Source organism: Rhinolophus sinicus, linkage group LG03 (genome assembly GCF_036562045.2).
Source record: "Rhinolophus sinicus isolate RSC01 linkage group LG03, ASM3656204v1, whole genome shotgun sequence".
Lineage (NCBI taxonomy): Eukaryota > Metazoa > Chordata > Mammalia > Chiroptera > Rhinolophidae > Rhinolophus > Rhinolophus sinicus.
The window spans coordinates 75,188,278-75,214,787 of record NC_133753.1 but is presented as its reverse complement, the minus strand read 5'-3'; the positions used below and the strand labels follow the sequence as shown (position 1 = coordinate 75,214,787).

The 26,510-nt window shown below is 34.6% G+C and overlaps 1 long non-coding RNA gene across 10 annotated transcripts in view; it reads right to left on the bottom strand.

The window, feature by feature from the left end:
* LOC109455360 (uncharacterized) overlaps positions 1–26,510 on the bottom strand; it is a 624,916-nt gene that overhangs the window by 369,896 nt on the left and 228,510 nt on the right. Inside the window, exon 6 of one of the 10 annotated variants that reach the window (XR_012494821.1) lies at positions 3,223–4,839. The exons of the other annotated variants lie outside the window; for them this stretch is intronic. This is a non-coding gene — a long non-coding RNA (uncharacterized LOC109455360). Of the gene's footprint in view, positions 1–3,222; positions 4,840–26,510 lie in introns of those variants that run through there. 10 annotated transcript variants of the gene reach the window in all.

Below are 26,510 nucleotides of genomic sequence, written 5' to 3'. Positions count from 1 at the left end.
GGATAAATTAATTTTCTCCATTAAAGGATAGGTTTGCAAAGTCTAGTACCTATCCCTCCCAAATTTACTGTGTAACATTTAGCTAACCTAAAAGCTTCTGTATATATTTAATGCACCATTAACAAAATGGGATCATCAGCAGTAACAAGAGTTTCTACAGAATAACTAATGAAAATGTCTCTAAAGGAATACTGAAACTTTGTAAACATAAAATGATCGATCTGAAAAAAAACAAATTGGCTATTTAGATAACAGTGCAACTGTTTGGGTTATCTTTTAATTCAGAGTACAATTCTTTTAAAGTAAGAAGGATTTTGCTTGAAAATATAATTTTATATAAAACTTTTATTTATATGTCATATTTTTAGTTAATCATGTCAGTGAAAGAATTTCATTCAATCAAAATAGAACTTCTCAATTCACTTGTGAAAAATGTGAGACACATTCTTATATCCAATATCAATAATGAATATACATCATAGAATCTTTTAAAAATTGGCCATTAAATTAGTAGGTATAGCATGGTTATACTAATCCTATAGTGACACAACTGCTCTATTTTCTGATGGGAGTCTTGGCAGAAGACTTTAATTCTATACCAAAGTTTATCTAACAAGAAAAATTCTAACAAGAATCTAATATTATGAGAAAAAAAAAAAAAAAACAGCAAATAAAACTAAAACACCTGAAACTACACAAAAGCCCTCCCCTGGCTAACCATGACACCAATTACAGAAATCCAAGAGAGTTTAAATTCCGCCTCTGGCAATGTTATATATAACATGTGTAAAATGTATTCTCAGACCTTGAATTGAAATTTTTCTTCTCTTCAGCTATTCTCATGGGTAGAAAATACAAAAGCCTGTAGAAAAATAAAATGTATGATTTGGATAATAAATGTTACAGACTCATTGGTATTTCCATCCCTACATTTAGCACTCCTAGGCTCCTTTCTAACCTTGTGTTTCCAAAGAGAATAGAACTGTCCCAAAGCAATACTGTTAGTTGAAGACAATATTACACAAATATAGAAGTTAATTTGAATTAGGAGGGAGCTTTCTCCAGTTGGCAGTTCACTCAGCTTTATAGCTGTGTTTGTACCCAGTTTAGCCATCAACCATCACACTTCTGTTCCCTAGAGATACAACACAGAAAACTCTGTTTCTGAGCAGAGTCTTTCCAAAAAGCTGACAGGTCTCTCAGGGCTTTTCAATGGGATTGAATAAGGAAACACAAGTAAGCGCAGACCACGACGAGGAAGAGCAAGAGACACTACGTGCTCCTGGCATAGTGCTGAGCTCTTAGTAGATATTCTGACACATGCCAAATCAATAAAAAACATTCCCATATCTTATACACCTTGTAATCAGAGTCACTGGTTTAGGAGTTTTTCATGTCTCTTTGTCCTTACCAATCCATAAGAAGACTTTCAAAATGAGTAACACGGACACACCTACAAGCATACATATACAAATCTGCACTTGAGTTCATTAGCATTTGGGGAATATTAATGATATTAGTTTTACATACCAGTTTCAATTTATAGTATAACATTATATTGCAAAATGCTTTCATATAGGTGGTATGCACAATCACAAGATTCTTCTTTTGAATTGTGAACTTGTGTTTTGAAAGTCACAGTGGCTTTCCTCTTTCCCTCACACTCCACAACCTACTCCAAATTTTTCAGGAAAGTCCCTGGAAGACAACAAAGGCACAAAACATAACCATCCATGACACAGTCCTGCTACTCGGGGAAAGAACCTTTCAGTGGAAGGAGGGCTGAAGACAAAAGTTCTTGCGATTTCCCCTGTGACTATCCCCATCGGCTGTGGCAAAAGAAAGGGAAAGAAAGTCTGAAGCCACATAATCCTACCCTTAAAATGTGTCTCAGGTTTGAAGAATCTAGGGAAATAAAAAGGAGGTAACATTACTGAGTACCTACGAAAAACAGAGAACAGCACTTTATGGCTTATATATTATACAGTTAATCATTACATTAGTCCTGTGAGGTAGGTGGTATTAACCCAGTGTTACCAATGACAAAACTGATGCTCAAGGCACACCACTAGTAAAAAGGAGGGCTCTGTCTGCCTCAGTAACAGCTCTTCACAGTGAAACAGACTGGTTTAGAAGCTAGAGGCAGCTTGAGTTCATCACGGCTTCTAGGACGTATGGGAAGAGAAACCTAGGTTCCTCTTTGGACCTCTGTCCAAGTAAAACTTTGAAGAACACTTTTTTTTCTTATCTAATGCAAGACTATCAATTAAGAAGAGAGAACAGAGTGAATACTTGTCATGAAAGAGAAAAGCCAGAGAAAAGGTAAGGGAAAAACAGGGAATCTCTAAACCTCAGGACATCTGCCTTGGTAAACATTTTTTTAAAAGGCATCATGAAGACTCCTTTCCTCTCTGAGGCCTCCATCAGTTAAAGCAAAAAGGTGGCACAAAGCTCTTAGGGCTTCAAAAATGGAATTCAAGATGAGCTGGTTATCCCACTGTTCATTTTCATCAACTGATTGATAATTGAGTGATTAATATATCTAGAACACAAGAATAGGAATTAAGTCGCTTCAGAAATCACAGCTATTAGGTTGAACCATGTGAAAATGCCATTTTTGTAGCTCAAAAGTGGTTGAATAGCGACAATTTCATATGGTTAAACTTAATACATTATTAACTTGTTAATATCAATTCAAACGTAGAAGGAGACGCAAACAATGAGTATTCAAACATACTAATAACCCTGGATCATTTTAAAATACAGGTTTGGACTTGCAAAATCTCTCTAATAAGCCTCTTTGCTGGTTGATCATTCCGAAAGGACAATAGCCCAGAGCTCTGAAATATTATGCAGGAAACAGTCCTTTGCCATGACAGCAATTTGACACACTGCAAAGCAAAACACATGTGAACACGGTTCTACTTCCCCCATGCCATGGGCAATTTTTCAGGCTAAGCTTGCTGATTTGGGCTTAACGATTCTCACAGCTGTGGCAAAGGCTTTAGTAGGACCTCAGTAGAATTTATATCCAGCCAACAATTTTGTGAAAGAACAGATTTAATTTTTGAAGGGCAGGCCTTCGAGGTGTTAGCATAGCTAAGCCTGTATTAACACATTTGCAATAAGGGCCAAAGCAAGCTGCTCATGATACTGGCCAATTCCAGTGTACAAGCTACTCCCCCAGGTTTTCCACCACATGCTTGATAGGCCTCTTCTCCATGACAAAGACAATATATCCTGTAGGCTCCCTGTGTAGCAAGACGCTGAAACAGCATTTCAATTTGATCATTGGAGCCAAGGGGAAAATACAAAACCGTCCAATTTCAGTGGAAGAGTTGGAATAAAATTCAGCTGATATTCACGTCATGCTTAGAAGAACAAAGAGACAGACAAGCCCAAGAGGAGATAGTCATAGCAAACTCTTGATCTCTAAAAGTGGAAATTTATTGCCAAGTCTTCATTTTCTAAGAGAATACAGTATTGTGTACCTCTGGGAAAATCCAGGTTCTCCACAGATGCACCCTTATAGAATGTTTTCCCTTCAGAGTATACTGACAAGGAAAACTTACTGCTTTACTTCTTTAAAATTTAAAGAGCACACATAATGTGCTAGACACTGTCCTAGACATTAGGTCCAGATCCCAGATATTGGAGAACTAAAACGGGAAGAAACCTAAGCAATATTTAAGAAGAACCATGTCATGGGAATATAAGCAAGTATTGAGTGGACAACATGCTCAATATAGAAAAATTCCAATAAGGGTAATAGAGGCCAAGAGTATAGTGTCCAGGCAATTAAGGCATCATCCAAGTGAATTTAAAAGGGTTGCCTTTAAGACTTTTGCATTCCTTTTGAAAGGGTATGTCCCGTAGTGTTTTTCTATATCTTACGTACTACTCCCCATCTAAGTCTTAAATTATTTCCCTTCACCTTACTTAAGGCCAGAACTATTAAAATACTTCCCCCTGAAGGGGTAGGTGTTCACATATTACTTTAAATGCAACACACCATTTTTTTTCAAGTATTTCTTTATAATGGTACTTTTATGTATACCATTATGAATTAGGAAATGAAATCATAGTGAAGAACTAGTGAATAAAGTTAGTGTGTAAAGAGACTCCAAGATTGTGCCTCAGAGCACCCCAAAATATGTAACGTTTCCTTTCTCCATTATGATTGAAATCATGTACATTTTAATCTTTTTTATACAGGATAAATATTTTCAAAGGAATGGAAAGTATATGGGTAAAACAAAGGAGAAAGTATCATGATGCCCTCTAAATTCAGCCCTATCTGTGATCTTTAAATATTTTAATGACCAGATTCCCCCACACCAAGAGACTAAACTGGCACTTGATTACATTATAAAATTAAATTATGCATGACTTAAAAGAAATAAACTTTTTATTTTCTAAATTATAGTCTATAAAAAATTAGTTTGCCCAATTTTTCCCATATTGATTTCTTTATCCAGTGCACTTTTTAAGTCATATCTTAGGCATTATGGTATACATATGGAGTTTTTCCCAGTCAAGTAGCTTTTTGCCAATCTTTTGATAAAAAACCCAAATTACCCTTTAGGAAGCAGTAGTAGATTGTATTTTTATTCCCAATATTTCCCACCCCTGTATTCTTATCTTTGGCAGGTCTTCCAATAGTGAGCAGAGTATACTTCCCACCTCATTGATGTAGGATTTGCAATGTTATTTGCCTTAGTCAACAGAATGTTAGTTAGCCCGCATGACACAGAGACTTCAGATGTACTTGTATCAGTGCCCTCTGTGGCCTTCAGCCATTGCCATGAGAAAAGGATGTCCCCAGGCAGTTCACAGGCTCTGGAAAAATGAGAAACACATGAAGCAGAGCTAAAACATTGTCCTGGAGTAAATCCCAGGTAAGCCTGGCCAACAGTCACCAGCTAACCCACTGAGACATGAACAAGAAATAACTGAGTATTATTATAAGAGAATGAGATTTTGTGGTTGTTTGTTATGTAGCATCATTGGCACTGTATGTAACTGGTACAGAAACCAAGCCTTCCTCTCGTGAGTGCCTGTGAGACTTTCTGTAAAGATTCTCTGCTTCCACTAGATAAGAAATGGGCACATGACTAAAGCTAAGCCGGTCTGATTTTCTCTCCAAAGAATTTCAATCAACCTGAGTGAGGAAGATTGAAAGAGTTGGAGCTTTTTCATCCCAGGAGTTCTAAAGAGATTGTAAAAAATTCTTAAAAACTGAATGTCTAAAATCGCTACAGTTCTTGAGTTTCAAAGCCTACTTCTTCAGATTTTTCCTTTATTCTATTGACTTAGTACCTGTTCATTAAATTCATTCATTTATTCTTAATTTAACAATTATTTTTTAATAGATACAGCCAAACAGTTTTCTAACGTGCTTATACTAATTTATATTTTCACTAGCAGGGTTCTCCAACACTTGATAGTTTTTATCCGTTTGTCTCCATTGTGATGGATGGGAGCTTTATTTTTCATTCTCCTGATAAATACTTAAGTTGCAAATATAATCTTCATATGGACATCCTGTTTTATAAAATATACCCAAGCCTTTTCTCCATTTTTCAAGTGGGTTATTTGTCTACTTCTTATTGTAGCTTTTAAAAATCTATTCTGAATAGATTTGTCATATATCCTATTGTAAATGTGTGTTGTTTTTCTAACTCTCATAATTGTATTTTTAATCAACAGAAGTTCTTAATTATTACATTTTATAATTTATCCATTTTTTATAGTTAATGTTTGTCTTGATGAAGAAAACTTTGCTTACCGTAAGATCACAAAAGTGTTCTATATCTTCCTCTAAAACCTTTATTGTTTTACTGATTGCATTTATATCAGCAATCTGGAAGGAATTAACTTTTGTGCCTGGTGCGAGACAGAGATACACAAAGGTCTGATAATTAAGCTCTTGAACTTGTTGCAAGGATGTTGCCAACCTTTTTTGGTATCAGAGTAATTATTCATTTTGAATTTGTACCAACTGGAAAAATAATTAACCAAGTTTACTATTTGGAAGTGATGAAAAAGGTATGCGAAAAAGTTAGACGACCTGAACTTTTCGCCAACAATTCATGGTTCTTGCATCACAACAATGCACCAACTCACATGGCACTGTGTGAGGTTGTTTCTAGCCAATAAACAAATAACTGTATTGGAACACCCTCCCTTCTCACCTGATCTGGCCCCCAATGACTTCTTTCTTTACTGAAAGATAAAGGAAATACTGAAAGGAAGATTTTGGATGACATTCAGGACATCAAGGTCAACAGGACAACAGCTCTGATAGCCATTCCAGAAAAAAAAGCTCCAAAATTGCTCTGAAGGCACTAGCATTGGTGCATAGCTTCCCAAGGGGAGTACTTTGAAGGTGACCATAGTGATATTCAGTAATGAGGTATGTAGCACTTTTTCTAGGATGAGTTCGTGAACTTAATTGTCAGACCTCATATATCTTTATTGATACATTTTTTTCAGATTTTTTGGGTAGATACCGAGGAGAGGGATTTCTGGGTCATACGGTAATTCTATCCTTAATTTTTTGAGGAACCTCCACTTTTTCAACTTGCTTTTGCATGTAAATTTTAGAACTAGTTTGGTGATTTCTTCAAAAATAGGGATTTAATGAATCTAGATAAACTTATGGTAGAATTAAAAATCTTTACAAGAATGAGTCTAATGATACATAAAAATGATATATCCTTTATTTATTTAGGTCTTAACTTTTTCTCAGTGTTTAATAGTTTTCAGTGTAGAATTCTTGCATTTTTTTTTTATATTCATTTTCAGGTATCTGATGTTTTTATGTTATAGTAAATACTACAATTTTGAATTTTTATTTTCTATTTATTTCTGGAATATAGAAATGCCACTGATGTTTTTTACATTGACTTGTATCAATCAAACTTGCTAATTAACTTATTTGTTTGTTTAATTACAGAATACTTAGATATTTCTCTATATACAATCATGTCATCTTCAAATAGGCCTTTGTATCCATGATTATGAGAAGTGATTCCCTTAAAAATTTTCATCTAACAATCTTTTTGTTACACTTTTAAATCAAGTTATTAAAATCCCAGTCTTGTTCTTATCTACATTTGTACAAAATGGATATTTTCTTTCCTTAAATAAAACCATTTAGTCCTGAGAATGTGGAAAGATTTTTAATAACAGATACAATTCTTTTATAGATATCAGACAATACAGATGTGTTTTTATTTTTTCTATAACTTTAATAAGTAATTGTCAAATTTATTCTTGTAAAGTTATTCATAATATTCTCTTATTGTCTTTTTGATTTAAGAATTGGGATTACGTCCTCTTTAATTCTTTATACTTATCATTTATTTTTACTCTTTTTTGTTAATTATTCTTGTTAAAGTTAAATCAATTTTATTTTTTTCAAAGAACGAGGTTTTGTGTTGACTTTCTTTACTGTACATTGTTTTTTTCTTTTAATATTATTATATTAATAATAATATATTTATTATCAATTCCTTTTACTTTCTTTAAGTTTGAAGTGCTAATGTTTTCTTAGTTGATGTCTGTTTTATCTACATCTCACAAAATTTCACATGCTACGTCATCATTCCTATTCAGTTCAAAATAATTTACAGTTTTGCTTTGAGTTCTCCTTTGACTCATAGATTATTTACAGATGTATTATATTATCCCCAGGAAGCTTTTCTAGTTATACTTATATTATTTATTCTGGTTTAATAATCGTCATGGTCATAGAATATAATCCATATTATCTTAATCTTTTTAGTTTTGTTGAAGCTTTGTGCCAGCAAATGGACAATTTGGATAAATGTGTCATGTGAGCTTGAAAACATTTGTGAATTATGTCATCATTAGAGGCAACTTTCTAAATATACATATTTATCAATTATGACAAGTTGTTAACTGTGTTGCTTAAATCTTATATATGCATATTTTTTTGGTCTGATTATCAGCCATTGACAGTGGTGTATTAACATCGCCTACTGTAATAATGGATTTCTTTGTTTTTCCTTTTAGTTTTGTTAGTTTATGCTTGGTATATATTGAAGCTATATTTTTGGTTGCATATAGACTTAAGATTGTGATATCTTCTTTTTGGGTTAGCCCCTTTATTGTTATGAAATGTCCTTCCTTCTTTCTAGTATCTCCTACCTTAATGTGTATTAGGTTGGTGCAAAAGTAATTGCGGTTTTTGCAATTATTTTTAACCTTTTAAACTGCAATTACTTTTGCACCAAACTAACACTTTGCCTAACATTAGTGTAGCTAAATCAGTTTACTTTTGTTTAGAATTTGCATGATATGTCTATTTTTTTCTGTTTAGTCCATCTGCTTTATTATGTTCTCATTTTCTTTCTTAGCTTTTTCTGGATAAAATCAAATATTTTTATTAGCTCTTTTGCTTCTTTGAAATAACATGTAGATTATTTGTTATTTTACTATTATTGTAGTGATTAAGCTAGATGTTACAACAAGCATCATTGACTTGTGAAAATCTAATAAAATGTTTATTTTTAATACTTTCCTAATACTCCTGGACACAGAATTTTTAAATTATAGTCATCTCTCTTGCCTTTTGTATTATTATAGTCATATTTATTAGTTTTACATAAAATTTAACTTTACACAATATTAGAACTATTGTTTTAGGTAGTCTATAGTATTTTATACTTGCCTAGGTATTTATCCTGTCTGGTGTTTTTTATTCCCTACAGCGCTTCCACATTTCCATCTAGGATCACTGTCTCTTTCCTTTTAGTTTGTCTTTCAGTGAAGTCTGCTGCTGACAAATTGGCTCTGCTTTGTTTATCTCAAAATTTATTTTACCCTATTTTTTGAAAAACATATTTTTGTATATAGAAATCTTAGCTGACAGTTATTTTCTAGAAATATTATCTAATATTTTTTTCTGGCTTTCATCATTTCTTTTGAGAAGTCAGCTATCATTCTGGTATCCCTTTGAAAGCAATGTGTCCTTTTATTTTCTGAATGCTTCTCTTTTTCTGCCTTTGATTCTTAACAGTTTTACGATGATGAGCCTTGGTGTAATTTTCCTTGTATTTATCCAGCCTGGGATTTGCTAAGCTTTTTGACTGGATAGGCTTGTATCTTTGATCAAATCTTGAAAATTCTCTATTATTTGCTCTCTGAATTTTGCTTCTGACACCATTTCCCCATCTCTCTTTCTGGGGTTCCAATTATAATTATATTGAAAGCTTTTTAGTATGCCCATGTGTCTCTTACGCTATTTTACTTTATTTTATTTTTTATTCCTTTTCTCTCTGCATGCAGTATTTTCTACTGATATATCTCTGAATTAACTCAACCTGTGTGGTGCTTTGTATAATCTATTACTAATCTTTTGAGTTCTTTAGTTCTGCATGGTATTTTTTAGCTATGTACTTTCCATTTGATTATTTTTATAGATTTCTATTTTATTAACATTAAAACTTTTATTGATTTTTGTTTATATATTTCTTATTTTTTAATATTTCAGTCACAATTATAGTTTTGTCTGGCAACCCAATATCCACTTTTCCCCTGAATTTTTTCCTGAGGATATATTCCAATTCACAGTGATGGGAGAAAGTATCACATGCACAGAAAGCGGTGATCTATCTTGGATAAGGAAATATTTGAGATAGCCCAACAGACTACAACTTTAGGAGCAAATTCCCAGATAAAAAGGAACCACAGAAAAGTGAGTTCCAAAACCTGACATCAAATTCTTCTGGATTCATTGGCTGACTTCTAAGCTATTCATACATATGGTAGGGGTCACCATAAGACACAGCAAAAATCAGCAGATCATGAAAAGAAAAAAGATCTATTTGCACATGTAACATTTATTTAACTTATTAGAAAATGCAAATGTCGTGAATATTAAGATTTGACAAAATGTCATGCTGGGTATACTATTTTTTATTACATTATACTTTTGTAATTGTTGGAAAATAAAGCTTTAAGAAGAGACAAAAATAAATGACAATATAGATACAAAGAAGTTAAAATGTTACATTGGTCTTTTCCCCACTGGTTCAACTTTCTCAGGTGCAACAAGGGAAAAATTAGATCATCCAAATCAACTGCAAAATAAAATCTTCAAATGAGGTATATGAGGTCAGACAATTAAGTTCGCGAATCATCCTAGACTAAGTGCTACATATTTCACTGCTGAATATCACTATGGTCACCTTCAAAGTACACCTCTTGGGAGTGTATGCACCAACACAGTACTTAGTCCACCCTTCAAAGCAATTGTGGAACTCTTTTTCTGGAATGACCATCAGAGTTGTCGTCATATTACCCTTGATGTCCTGAATGTCATCAAAATGTTTCAATATTTCCTTTACCTTCTGGTAAAGAAAGAAGTCTTTGGGGGCCAGATCAGGTGAGTGGGCAGGTGTTCCAATACAGTTATTTGTTTACTGGCTAAAAACTCTCTCACAGACAGTGCAGTGTGAACTGGTGCATTGTCATGATGCAAGAGCCATGAATTGTTAGAGAAAAGTTCAAGTTGTTTCATCTAACTTTTTCATGCAGTCTTTTCAGCACTTCCAAATAGTAAACTTGGTTAACTATTTGTCCAGTTGGTACAAATTTATAATGAATAATCCCTCTGATATCAAAAAAGGTTTAGCAACATCATTTTGACTCTTGTTTTGTACTGACAACATTTTTGGTCGTGGAGAATTCACTGACTTCCATTGTGCACTTTGATGCTTTGTTTCAGGGTTGTATTGGCACACTCATGTCACATCACCAGTGATAACATGGCCCAAAACATTGCCTTGCCTCTCCAAAAGATCTTGGCAAACCTTGACTCTCCTTTGCTTTTGTTCATCAGTGAGCTCCTTCGGGACCATTTTTTTCGTTTTATTTTAATTGAGTAACAGTGTGTTTTTTCCAGGACCCATCAGCTTCAAGTCAAGTCGTTGTCCTTCAATCTAGTTGTGGAGGGTGTAGCTCAGCTCCAAGTCCAGTCCCCATTTTCAATCTAGTTGCAGGGGGTGCAGCCCACCATCCCATGCAGGAATCGAACTGGCAACCTTGTTGTTGAGAGCACATGCTCTAACCAACTGAACCAACTGGCTGCCCATAAGGACCATTTTTGTACACACCTTTCTCATGCCAAGATTTTCAATTAAGATTTTCCTGTTTCTCCATTGATGTTTATTTACTGTGCTATGCTTCTCACAGTTAGCAAATGATTTTGACACACAATTTAACAATCTTTTGCAATGTTTTCATTAGTTCTTCTCTTTACTAGCTACCCTGACCTCTCTTCATCAGTGATGTGTTCTCTCCCCTCAGAAAAATGTGTAATCCATATGTACAATGCCATTTTCTTTATGGCATTATCCCATAAACTTGGACTAACATATCCCTGATTTCACTTCCACTCATGGCAAGTTTAACAAGAAATTCAATGTTTGTACATTGCTCTAATTCAAGCTCACACATTTTCGCGATGGCACACAAAAACATGCAACAACAATAATGAAGGCCACTCAACAAGACACTGCCACACGTCGACATGAACACAGCTGTGAGATACTGATATACAAGGTTATGAAGGCTTACTGAGCTGTTTGTACAGTTCTGTCAGCGTAAGCACAGGGTGTCAAGTTTGCGAACATAATTGTCAGACTCCGTATTACTTATACGTACTACCAATGTCTTGACTAATGCAACAATAATTAAATACTGTGTAATAAGTTCCTGCTTTATGCAAAGTCTAGTACCATGTTTCCCTGAAAATAAGACCTAGCCAGACCATCAGATCTAATGCATCTTTTGGAGCAAAAATTAATATAAGACCTGGTCTTATTTTAATATAATATAAGACTAGGTCTTATAATAAATATAATATAATATAATATAATATAATATAATAAATATAATACCAGGTCTTATATTAATTTTTGCTTCAAAAGATGCATTAGAGCTGATGGTCTGTCTCAGTCTTATTTTTGGGGAAACACGGTACTGAAGGAAATGAAAAAATACATACTAGTAAAAAAGGTGTAGAAATGATGCAGAATATCCCTCTGAGAATTCAAAGAAAAAATAGATTACTTCTTTTGGAGAAGACTTCATGGAAGAACTAGCATTTTGTTATTTGAGCCAAATCTTTTCAGGTGAGTGGCATTTAAGTAACCTATGAGTAGTTGGGGGTGGAGGGGTATATAACACCGTCACTTACAAATATTTTTCCCAACTCTCCAACTCCACAGAAAAGAAGTTCAATTCCATTATTAAAGAGAGGATTTCATAGCTCTGGTAGTTCACAAAACAAAACAAAACAAAACAGAAAACCTTTTAACTTAAAAGTTTGTATAGTTACTAACCTAGGCACATTTTAATTCATCTCATCCTAGCATAGTTCAACAAAACATACAATTTTGTATCCTTAAAACATGTGTTAGGATATACAAAAAATGTACTAAGTGCCTCCCCAAAATTACCAATAATTTTATAATCTTTTTTAAATTTAATTTTAATAAATATTTTTATTTTTAAATTATAGTTAACATACGATATTATGCTTCAGGTGCACAATATAGCAGTTAGACATTTATATAACTTATAAAATAATTGCCCTGATAAATCTACTACACATCTGACACCATACATACTTATTACAATATTATTGACTATATTCCTTATTCCATACTTTATATCCCCATGACTATTTTGTAACTACCAATTTGCCCATCTTGATCCCTTTCCCTTTTCCACCCATCCCCCTAACCTCCTCCCATATGGCAACCATCAGAATGTTCTTTGTATATATGAGTTTATTTCTGTTTTATTTATTTTGTTTTTTAGATTCCACATATAAGTGAAATTATATGGTGCTTGTCTTTCTCTGTCTGAGTTACTCCACTCAGCACAATACCCTCTAGGTCCATACACGTTGTTGCAGATGGCAAGATTTCAGTATTTTCATGGCTGAGTAATATTTCATTGTAAATCTATACCACCACTTCTTCATCCATTCATCCCTTGACAGACACCCAGGCTGCCTCCATACCTTGGCTATGGTAAATAATGCTGCAGTGAACAATGGCTGTACATGTCCCTTTGAAGTAGTGTTTTGGGTTTCTTCAGATAAATAACCAGAAGTGTGATTACTGAGTTCCTCTTTGTCTCTTTCTTATAGCCTTTGTTTTAAAGTCTATTTGATCTGGTATAAGTATTACTACCCCAGATTTTTGGCCATTTCTATTTTCACTATTTTTTTTTTTGCTTTAACTTTAAGTCTGTGTGTATCTTTTGATCTGAAGTGGGTCCTTTGTAGGCAGCATATGTAAGCTTCTTCTTGTCTTATCTACTTAATCACCCTATGTCTTTTGACTGAAGCATTTAATACATTTACATTTAAAGTAATTGTTGATATATATATATATATAGCTATTGTCATTTTATTATTCATATTTTTTAATTCTTTTTTCTTCTTATCAAAGAAGTACCTCTAATATTTCTTATAATATTAACTCCTTTAGCTTTTTCTTGATGGGAAGGTCTTTATCTATCCTTTGATGCTAAATGATAGCTTTGCTGGGTAGAGTAACCTTGGTTGTAGGTTCTTGCTTTTCATGACCTTGAATATTCCATGCCAATCCCATAAGGCTCAGCTGCTGAAAGAGCCTTGTGTGGTATTCAGGTCAAAGCAGGTTGCCTGCAGATGAAAGAGCCTCCAGCAGTGCCTAGTTCAAAGCTGGCTGCTTGCTACTGAAGTGCCTCTGGTGCTATGCTAGTTTGGTAGGGCAGGGTTTTAGGAAGTCATCAAGGTGGGGTGAGTGGCATTCACCAGGCTAATGCAGGTTCAGATATGGTTGCGTTGGAGGGCATCAACACAGGAAAGATGGCACCTGCTTGCTAGTTGTGTGGGTGGAGGGCTCAACACAGAGACAATGGCAGCTGTCCCTCCAGCCCTCTTCCTGAGGCTATACAACTCAGTTTCTCCCTATATGTGTCTGGTATCCCTCAAGCCACTAGCTTCTGCCAGAGCCCAGGGTGAATGCCTGCAAGCTAGTGTGTCTATGCACAGGCTCTTTAAGAGGATGACTTGGTTTTCCAGCAGCCTTCTGTCTTACTCAGATGGACTGAATCCCCACTGAATTTCACAACCAGATGTTTTGGGGCTCCTCTTCCTGACACTGGTACTCTGGGCTGGTGAGCCTCCTGTGGGGTTGAAACCCTTCACTTGTCAGGGAGAAGGGCCTCAGCAGCTGAGATATAACTCCTGATTCTCAACTGTCATACATAGGTATGAGGCCAGCTCATTTCAAGTATCTACCCCTCCTACCAGTCTTGAGGTGGTTTCTTTTTTATATCCTTATTTATAGGATGTCTGCTCAACTGGTATTCAGATGGTTCTCCAGGTTGATTTTTCTATAATTTAGTTGTAATTTTGATGTGATCATAGGAAGAGGTGAGTACAGTGTTTATCTACTTTGCCATCTTGACCGGAACCCTAAAATTCATTTTTGATAAGTATTTTGTTATATTAAATACCTTACGGGGAAAGTACTAATATAGACAACAGTTTCTGTTTTCCCAGGGATTTTTCTAACAAAAAGAATATTAGAATCACACTTAACTATTCAAGACAACTAATAAAGAGCTATAAATTCAGATCTAACTCTATACTAAGTATCACTTTTCAGGTACTATACTTAGATTGTGTTGATTTCTGAGCTAGAAAAAACATCTAATCACAGAGCAGAACAACTTCATATCATAGATTAGACAGAATAGACTAGATATCAGTAGATTGATTTTAAAAGATTAAAGATAAATGCCACATGATCTCACTTATATGTGGACTCTAATAAAAAGGAAATAAAAGGTTTTTTTATAATGTTGAGAAGGCCATTTTTCATATTAATAAGACAGTGACGTGATTGAACAGTATGGTGTCAGTCTAATCTGGCAGTAATATGTGCAATAGGTTGAAATGGGAGAGACTGAGACATAGCAAAAGTCTAAGTGGTGATTAGAGGAAAGGGCATCTTCAGTGCAGTGAATAACACAGGCAAATGTTAGGGGAAATGTTAGAAGAGTATAGGAGATTGGAGGGCAATTTTGATTTGAATAATTTGTTTGCCTATTGCAGTGAAAAGAACATCAAGAGGAAAAAGAGAGATCTTACTTAAAATTTAGGTTAGGCTGGACCACAGGAGTCTTAAATGATGTGCTACAAACTTGGAAATTAATTTACTAGAAAGTTGAAATGGGATTATTGAAGGCTTTCCAGTAGGAAAATGACATGATCAATTGACGTATTTGGGTTCATGGAATATGATTGCTAAAGTATCATTAACATGTGTAGTGACTGCAAAAAGCACATCCTATTAATAAATGAAATTGAACTATCTGAAGTTTAACAGTTTCTTTATTATTACTCCATTAGTGTGGAACTGAACATCAAATCTGTTTCTATTGCATGTATGTGTATATACGCATATTATGTATCAATCTTCAGTTTCAAAAACATTATTGAAAATAATATAATCAATATTTGCTTTAGTCAAGTCTGAAAAACCATAGGCATTTTATTAGCATACAGATAATACTTCATTTTCCAGTTTCCATTTATAATGCCATATTTTAATTTCTCCAACCATTTCAAACAAAGTACCATGTGATTGTTAATTGCTGTACACCAAGATCCTCTTACAGACAGTCTTGCTCACAAAGTTTATAATATCTAACTGCAATCTACCTAGATGTTTAGAAGGAGATGTTTAGATATTATTCTGCATGGACGGATTGTGTACAGGTTAGCATTGCTTCAAAGTTAATTGGTGTCAAACTAAAATCTGAGTAACTATTTCGGTAAACTGGAGCTTACTACTATTTTTTTTTTTTAATAATGAAGTGAAGAATTTAGGAAGTAGTCATCAAAATACTGAAAAGTCTATCTATGCACTGGTAGGTCTGTCCTTTAACACATTACCATTTGTCTCAAAGGGTAGACAGCTCTGAGTTGCACACTGTCATCATCCTTAAATTTTGTTCGCTTTCTTTTTGCTTATCTTTGTCATATGTGCCTTCCTTGAACTATGCAAAAGCCACACATTTCAATGTGATAAAGTCTGTATAGGTTTTATAACACACAGCAAGACCTAACAATACTTAAACTAGAACATCTTTGTTGACAAGAATTGGCTCTCATTTATATAGAACATATGCTACTGACCTACATCAGTAAGATTAGAATTTTAGTCCTTGTGGTGGTAGAGTGTATCAAAGACTTTACAACTCTAATAAATCCAAAAGTTACAGGACTACAACAAAATTATAACTAAACTACAGAACAACCATTATTGAGAACTTCCTGAAGTCTAGCTGAGCAGAAGGTGTATAACTAAGGATATACAGAAGAAACCACATTGAGGCTGGTACAAGGGGCAGTGATGCAGAATGGGCTGGTCCCAACATCCATGTGTGATGGCTGAAAATCAGGAGGGAAGTCTTGGCTGTGGAAGTTGCCCCAGAGGAGCAAGAGCTCTCAGTCCACAATAGGCTCCCCAATCCAGGGTTCCAGTGCTGGGAAGAGAAGTCTCCACAACTTCTGGCTGTGAAAACTTGTAACTGAATAAGATGGAGGGCTGCTAGAGTCTCAGGCATTCCTCTTAAATGCCCATGCACAAACTTACTCACTGCTGGACTCATTCGCTCTGAGCTCCAGCACTGGGGTAACAGTTCAAAAGGTGCCAGGAATATATGGTGAGTAACTGAATTGTATGACCACTGGAGTTGAAAGATATAGAGGCATGTTCCTCCCAGACAGAAGTGCTGGCAGAAGCCATTCATCCTTTGTTGAGCCTACCCCCAACCCAGCAAGCAAATGCATGTGACTGCCATATCTGAGATGTCATCAACCTGGCAAACACCATTCCCCTGCCATGGTGATTCCCTGAGACCCTGCCTTACAGAACTTGCAGGTCCACCCAAGCTGCTTACAGGGTGTTTTCCATACAAATGGCCTGAATTGGATCATGACATCATCTTCCCTAAAATCTCTCAAAGGCCCACAAACCCCAAACAAGCCGCATTTGGTCTCATGGTGCCACATACCTCTTGCTAAGCAGCCCCAAGCCTGGTATTAGTGGCAGCCAGCCTTGGTTCACAACTTAGTTTTCATGGGCACATCGAAGCCTAGCACAAGTAGGAACCATCTGAAGAACACTCTGCAGCTCATACCAAGTGGCTTAAGGCAGGCCATAGGCAATGACTGAACTTGGCCAACACCAGAGTCCATCCCAAAAGGCCCCAGAACCAATACCCTCAGTGGCCAGCTTCAGACCAAACCAGAGCACCACCCAATCACCTCCATAAACAACGCACACAAAAGGCAACTGGGCATGCACCAGGGCCTAGATAAAATGAATTCTGATCCATAAGGACAGCCCTTGATCAATTGCTACTCCACTGTAGTAACAGTGAATCCTCACAGCTAATCAGCCTAAAAGTCAATCCCTCCCACTGACATGCAAAAAGCAACCAAGGTTCAGTACAAAAGGAGGGCATACACAACGCACACATGGGACACACTTGGGGCACCCAGTTCAGATGACCAAGGAGATTGCACCATTGGGCCACACAGGACACCTACTATATAAGAACACTCTACTAAGACAAGGAGACATGACAACTCTACCTAATACCTAGAAACAAAAAAAAGAAAAAAACAAAAAAAAAAAGAGGAGGAAGCCAAAATGGGTAGACAAAGAAACATGTCCCAAATGAAAGCACAGAACAAAGCTCCAGAGGAAAAAAAAAACCAAAACTAAGCAAAACGGAGACAGGCAATCTACCACATGTAAAGTTCAAAAACACTAATTATAAGTATGCTCAATGATCTCAGGGAGAACTTCAACAAAGAGATTGGAAGCATAAAATTGGACATGGGAAACATAAAAAAGAACAATCAGAAATAAAGAATACATAACTGAATGAAGAATACATTAGAAAAAATCAACAGTTGATTAGGTGAAGCAGAGGATGAAATCAGTGATTTGGAAGAAGAGGTAGCAAAAAACACCCAATCAAAACAGCAAAAGGAAAAAAAAAAATTACATTAGGAAATTTTAAGGGACTTTTAGGATAACATCAAGCACATCAACATTTGCATAACAAGGGCACCAGAAAGAGAAAAAAGAGAGCAAGGGATGGAGAACCTATTTGAAGAAATAATAACTAAAAATTTCCCTAACTTGGTGAATGAAATAGACATACAAGCCCATGCAGTGTAGAGAGTCCCAAATGAGATGAACCCAAAGAGGCCCACACTAAGACATATTATAATTAAAATGCCAAAGGTTAAAGACAAAGAGAAAACCCTTAACATAGCAAGGGAAACACAACTACTTACTTATAAGAAAGCTCCCATAAGACAGTCAGCTATTTCTCAACAGAAATTTTGCAGGCCAAAGGGGACTGGCTTGAAATATTCAAAGTGATGAAAAGTAATGACCTACAACCAAGACTACTCTACCCAACAAGAACATCATTTAGAACCAAAGAACAAAGAGCTTCTCAGACAACAAAAATGTAATGGAGTTCATCACTACCAAATCAGTATTACAAGAAATGTTAAAGTGATTTTTTTAAGAAAAAGAAGGGGGAGAAGAACATAAATATGAATATAAAAATGGCTATAAGTATGTATCTATCAATAATCCTTTAAATATAAATGGATTGAATGCTGAAATCTAAAGACACAAGGTAGCTGAATGGGTTAGAAAACAAGACCCATACACATGCTGTCTATAAGAGACCCACAATAGACTGAAAGATACACACAGACTGCAAGTAAGGGATAATAATAATAATAATAATAATAATTAATGAAAATAAAAACAAAAAGGAAACTGGGGTAGCAATACCTGTATCAGACAAAATAGACTGTAAAACAAAGGCTATAATGAGAGACAAAGAGGAAAATTGCATAATGATAAAAGGATCAATACAACAAGCACACATAAGCTTATAAATATTTATGCACCAAACATAGGAGCACCTAAATACATATATAAATCAAATACTGACCAACATAAAGGGAGAGAGAAAGAGTAATGCAATTATACTGGGGGCATCAACAGCTCATTCACTACAATGGCCAAATCTTCCAGATAGAAAATCAACAATGAAACAACAGCCTTAAATTATACACTAGACCAGATGGATTTAATTGATATTTTTAGAGCATTTCAACACAAAGCAGCAAAATATACATTCCTTTCGAGTACACATGGGACATTTTCCAAGAAAGACTACATGCTGGCCACAAAACAAGTCTCAATAAATTTAAGAAGACTGAAATCATATCAAGCATCTTCTCTGACCACAGTGGTATAAAACTCGGTATCAATTACAAGAAAAAATGGAAAAAAAACATAAACACGTGAAGGCTAAATAATATGTTAATAAACAATGAATGGTTTAACAATAGATCAAGGAAGAAATCAAAAGACATTTTGAGACAAACGGAAATGAAAACAAAATGACCCCAAAATCTATGGGACATGGTGAAAGCAGCCCTCTGAGGGAAATTCATAGCAATAGAGGCCTACCTCAAGGTAATAAAAACGTCAAATAAACAATCTAACCTTCCATCTAAAGGAACTGAAAAAAGAACAGTTAACATAGCCCAAAGTGAGTAGAAGGGAAACAATAATAAAGATCAGAACAGAAGTAAGTGAAATAAAGTCTAAAAATACAATATAAAATACCAATGGAACCAAGAAGTGGTTCTTTGAAATGATAAACAAAATTGATGAACCTTTAACTGAACTCATAAAGGAAAAAAGAGACAGGACCCAAATATATAAAATCAGAAATGAAAGAGAAGTGGCAGCTGACACTACAGAAATACAAAGGATTATAATATATCTATAAATCTATATCTATATCTATATTTATATCTATCTATCTCTATGTATATATACATATTATATACACAATATGTATATAATATATACATATTATATGTATGTAATATATAATGCATCACATTATATATTACATACATATAATATGTGTGTGTATGTGTGTGTGTGTATATATATATATATATAACAATTATATGTTACCAAATTGTACAATCTGTAAGAAATGAATAAATTCCTAGAAACATGTAATTTTCGAAGACTGTATCAAGAAGAAGCAGAAGATCTGAACAAACCTATTACTGCTAACAAAATTGAATTAGTAAGAAACAAGTTCTGAACAAACAAAACTGGACCAGATGGTTTCACAGACAAATGTTACCAAACATTCAAAGAAGAATTAATAGCTAAGCTTCTCAAAACATTCCAAAAATTTCAAGAGGAGGGAAGGCTCCCAAGCTCATTTTATGAGTCCAAAACCAGACAAAGACACTACAAAAAAAATAAAATTATAGGCTGAGATCCCTGATGAACAATTAGCAAATCAAATTCTGCAATACATTAAAAAGATCATACACCATGATCAATCGGATTTATTCCTGGAATGCAATTTTGGTTTAATATCTGCAAATCAATGTGATACACCACATAAAAAATGAAGAATAAAAATCATATATTCAATAATCATATATCAATAGATGCAGAAAAAAACATTAGATAAAATCCAGCATGCTTTTATGAGAAAAATTCTCAATAAAGTGGGAATAGGGGAAACGCACCTCAACATAATATTGGTCATATAAGACAGACCCACAGCTAACATCATGCTCAACAGGGAAAAACTAAAATTGTTCTCCTTATTATCAGGAAAATGACAAGGATTCCAATTTTCACCACTTTTATTCAACATAGTACTGGAAGTTCTAGCCACAGCAATCAGATCAGAAAAAGAAATAAAAGCATCCAAATTTGAAAGAAAGAAGTAAAACTGTTATTATTTGCACATAATATGATACTATATAGAGAGAACCCTAATGATTCCATCAAAAAACTATTAGAACTGATAAATTCAGTACAGTAGCAGGATACAAAATTAAGAAATTGATTGCATTTTTATCCCCCAATAACAAACTATCAGAAAGAAAAATTAAAGAAACAATCCCCTTTACAATTGCATCAATAAAATAAAATAAATAAAATAAAATACCTAGGAATAAATTTAACCAAGGAGGTAAAAGATCTATACTGGGAAAATTATAAGACACTGAAGAATGAAACTGAAGAAAATAGAAATAAGCGGAAGCATATACCATGCTCATGGATAGGAAGAATTAACGTGATTATAATGTCCATACTACCCAAAGCAATCTACATATTCAATGCAATTACTATCAAAATACCAATGGCATTTTTAACTTAACTAGAATAAATAATCTTAAATTTATATGGAACCACAAAACCCCAAATAGCCACAGCAATCTTGAGAAAGAAGAACAAAGTTGGAGGTATCATGTTACCTGATATCAAACTATACTACAAGGCCCTATAGTAATCAAAACAGCATGGTACTGTTATAAAAACATACACATATTTCAGTGCAACAGAATAGAGAGCACAGAAATAAACCCACGCCTATATGGTCAATTAATCTATGACAAAGGAGGCAAGAATATACAATGGGGTAAAGAAAGTCTATTCAATAAATGGTGTTGGGAAAACTGGACAGATGCATGCAAAAAAATCAAACCAGACCACCTTCTTATTCCAAATATAAGAATAAACTCAAAATGGATTAAAGACTTAAATGCAATACCTGAAATGATAAAACTCCTAGAAGAAAACATAGGTAGTTCACTCTCTGACACTCCTCTTAGTAATAATTTTTCTGATATATGTCCTCAGGCAAGGGAAACTATTTTTTTTTTTAATGGGACAATATCAAACTAAAAAGTTTTTGTACAGCAAAGGAAATCATCAGTAAAACAAACAGACTACCTACCAACTGGGAGAAGATATTCACCATCGATATAGCCGATAAGATGTTAATATCCTTAATATCTAAAATTTATAAAGAACTCAACCATGCTAACATCAAAAACAAACGAACAACAACAACAAAACCCCAAACAACCTAATTAAAAAATAGGCAGAGGACCTGAATAGACATTTCTCCAAAGAGGACATACAGATAGCCAATAGACATATGAAATGATGTTCAACATCACTAATCATCAGAAAAATGCAAGGGAAAACCACAATGAGATATCACCTATCACTGGTCAGGATGATTACCAGCAATAAATACACAAACAAGTGTTGACAAGGATATGGAGCAGAGAACCCTGGTGCATTATTAGTGGGATTGCAAATTGGTGCAGCCACTATGGAAAACAGTATGGAGGTTCCTCAAATATTAAAAATAGAACTACTTTATGACCAATAATTCCACCCATTCTGGGTATTTATCTAAAAAAATCCTAAACACTAATTCAAAAAGATATACGTATGTGCCCCTATGCTCATTGAAACATTATTTACACAGGCAAAGATATGGATGCAACCAAAGTACCCATCAACAGGCAATTGGATAAAAAATTGGTCCATACATACAATGGAATAGTATTCAGCCATTAAAAAAATTGAAATCTTATCATTTGTGACAACATGGATGGATTTAGAGGGCATTATGCTAAATGAAATAAGTCAGAGAAAGACAAATACAATATGATTTCACTTATATGTGGAATGTAAGGAACAAAATGAACGAAGAAACAATACAAAAACACTCATAGATAGAGAACACACTGATAGATGCCAGATGGTTGGGAGGGTTGGAGGGCTAGGTAAAAATGGTGAAGGGATTAAGAAGTACAAATTGGTAGTTACAAAATAATCATGGGATTGTAAGTATAGCATAGGGAATATAGTCAATATTATTATAATAATTATGTATGGTGCCAGGTGGATACTAGACTTGTCAGGGGATCACTTCTTAAATAATATACAAGTCTAACCACTGTGCTGCACACTTGAAACTAATACAAAATAATATCGAATGTCAACTGTAATTGAAAAGATAAAAAAAATTACAAATAAAAGACAAAAAGCAAAAGAGACATATCAAAAATGAATTTTAAAATAAATGAAAGAATAAAGGATTTAAACAAAAAGTATAAGGAATCAATATGAGATTTAGTGTCCTATGCTAATGTTAAAGAACAAAAAAGGACAGATGTTATATAGAAAAATTAATATTTCTTACAGTTGTAAATCACATATAAGTTTCTATCTAATATCTCATGAAAGTCTGAGAATTATGATGCAATTACTGGAATTTCTATTGGTTGTTCAGTATCAAAAAAAGTTCAACCCCATATTTATTTCAAAATATGTCATGAATTTCATGAAAGATTTTGAATAATAATGTTTGTGTTTTTATGCTATGAATATTATAATACATTTTTGTGTAATTAGTAGGAAAATGTTATGAAAACCTAAGTTAAATAGTGGTACTTGCTTTATTACAAGTCAAAAAATATGCCTAATTTTTCCCATCAAAGCCATGCCATGAGCAGTTACATCTTCAAATTTATATTCATTATTGACACTGATAATGTCTACAAACAGTTTCTTTTTCTTAATTAAAATTTATTGGGGTGACAATGGTTAGTAAAATTACATAGGTTTCAAGTGTACAATTCTGTAACACATCATCTATATATCACATTGTGTGTTCACTACCCAGAGTAAGTTTTCAGTTATGGCTCTTTCACAGACTGTCCCAAAACCTTGTGGCCTAATTATTACGCTCATGAATTCTGTAGGCCAGGAAATCAAAGAAATATCACAGGGATGGCCTCTCTCTGTGCATGTCTGTGGCTTCAGTTGGAATCCTTGAAAGCTGAGAGATAAAATCATATGAAGGCTCATGTACGCACACCTTTCAAAATTAATGCTTTTGGCTGAGACTTCAGCTGGTGCTACTGATCAGAATACCTACATGTGGTTGGGATTTTCTTAGTATGTGGTGGTTGAATTGCAAAGGTAAATGTAAGTGGAGGGGAGCAAGGGGGAAAGGAAGAGGGTTGGTGGAGGGAGGGAGAGACAGTCAAGGGAGGGAGAGAGAGCAAAAGAGGGATAGAGAGAGAAACACTAGGTAGAAGTTTTACCACTGTGTGTGTGGACATCACAAAGCATCCCTTCAGCCCCAGAGTATTTATATTGATAAACACCCATTTTCAAGGAAGGCAAAATAGATTCCAAACCTTGGCAGGGACATGGCAAGATTCAGAAAGCCTAGAGTATGAGAAATACTGCTATGGTCCTTTTTGAAAAACACAATCTGCCACATAATCAATGTATTAAATCTGTAAAGAGTAATTCATGAATTTAGTACCTGTATTCCTCATTAAGGTATCACTTAGCTATTGTTGCACAACAAACAACCATGAAAACTCAGTTGCATTTACTATCATTCTCAGAGATTTATGAGTCAGCTGTTGCTCTGCTTCAGGCTGTGGGTGTGCAGAGCACCTGAAATAAATCTTCAGACCAGAGAATATTTCCAGAATATCTTTTATTCATGACAATGGTAATGGGGGTAAACATAAACACATGGCCTCTTAAGGCCTAAGGTTGGAACTGTACGCTTTCATTTCATTTGACAAAACAACTGGCCAATCTCAATATGAAGTAGTGGAAATGCTGTCTCTAGTGTGAATAATCACAGTATCACATGAAAAAGGATTTGGATAAAAGAAGGGGTAAATAATTGGGATCAATAATGCAATCTACATTGTTACTTCCATCTAGGAACAATACTATAAATTCCTTTATCAATCAGTGAAGTAGAGTTACCAATGAGTTTAATTATATTATGGTAACTATATCATGTTCAATTGTTGGAGGACCTGGGGAAGTAAAGACTGGATATGAAAGATGGAGGAACAGAGAAAGAGTTAGCAATCTACCACCCTACTAAGTCAAGCACTTCTAACTTTAAAAGAGTGGGCTCACCAAAGGGGAGCTCATGGGGGGATCTATGGGAAATTATGAATTTTGTATAGCTACCACCTCAGTGGGTCCACAGCTATACATTTAGTAGTAGACCTTGGCCCATTCTTGGTCAACAGGACAGTAGTTGAGAAGAGGTGGACACTAGCCGGGGAAAGAAAAGACAAACTACAACCTACCAGACATATTTGTACTTGTCAGTAATGGCATCTGACCACAAAATGACCTTCAGAGAGCAATGGCTGCTGTTTCACATTTACCTTCCCAATTTTGCACAGGTTCCTATTTTTACCAACTCTGAACCAGACCCATATGCAGAAGGGAATTCTGGAAATGTAGTTCCCAGCCTAATCAAGTTAAGAAGTGAAATATAACACAGTATCTATCAAAACACTTCTGCATTATATAACATCATAAGCATATTTTCATTTTTAATGTATATTATTGATTCAAATATAAGTGAGACTGCTAACAAAATTCCTTACAGTTTTATTTTTAATGAAGAGATAGCAAATTGCTCTTACAATTTCAAAAACTTAAAAATTTTAGATTCTTCTGAAATTAAAAATACTTCCACTTACATAATGACAGACAGAAAAGCAAAATTGCTACCTATATATATGCTATATCATAAAAAGTGTGTTGATCTTAATCCAATTACTAAATTTTTAACTTCTTCTATCATCTAGAAGTTAATTTATAATATATCATTAATCAATAATTTATCAATAGGAGAACATGTGTTTTGTAATCTTTAGGACATAATTATAAGAAATTAATTTTATAATTATGGAACATTAATTTTGCTTCTTGGAGAAAAACGTATTGAATTTTGCAACTGTCTCATGTTTTGCTTGACCTTGAGTATTTATCTCTGTGAAAAAGCACACCTATCTGAATTGTTCCTATTGAAACCCATAGAAAGTATTAAACCAAAATATCTAAATTTGACTTCAGAATATGGGTAAAGTTTAAAGGTCTTATCATGCACAGGCAGCGTCGTTGCTCTACCTACTGTACCCTTTTTGCTCAAATCTGCATTTCTTCAAGCAAAGGAAAAGAGAGACACTCCATGTACCTTGTTGCTCTATGAATTCTCCAGCCTGCTAGTGTCTGAGAAGCTGCCAGAACCTTTGATTTGTTTTGTAATCTTTAAGCTCTTTAAAAGGACCTTGACATTCTGCTTACCTTCTTCATTTCAGCTGCCTATTAAACATCAGACTTTAATGATTTTCTAACTATAACTGTAAAATACTTTGCTCACCCTCCTGATGTCACAGCTTTCATCATTCAATTCTTCCTTTTCCTTATTTGCTCTAGAGGGACATTGAGGGCATGGACATTAAAATCCTGTTTTGCTTTCTGTTGGACTCCCTGGACGCATAATGCCTTCCAGCATCCTTATGTTCCCTCAAATTCACAAAACTGCCCCCTGACTGTAAGTCACCACCCCCCAAAAAGGCATTTGGTGAGCTGATTTTCTCTCTCACCCACAGCGCATACAAAGCACCTCATTATTCTTGGTATGGCCTAGTAAACTGCAGAGATGTGATGGCCACTGAGAAGCCT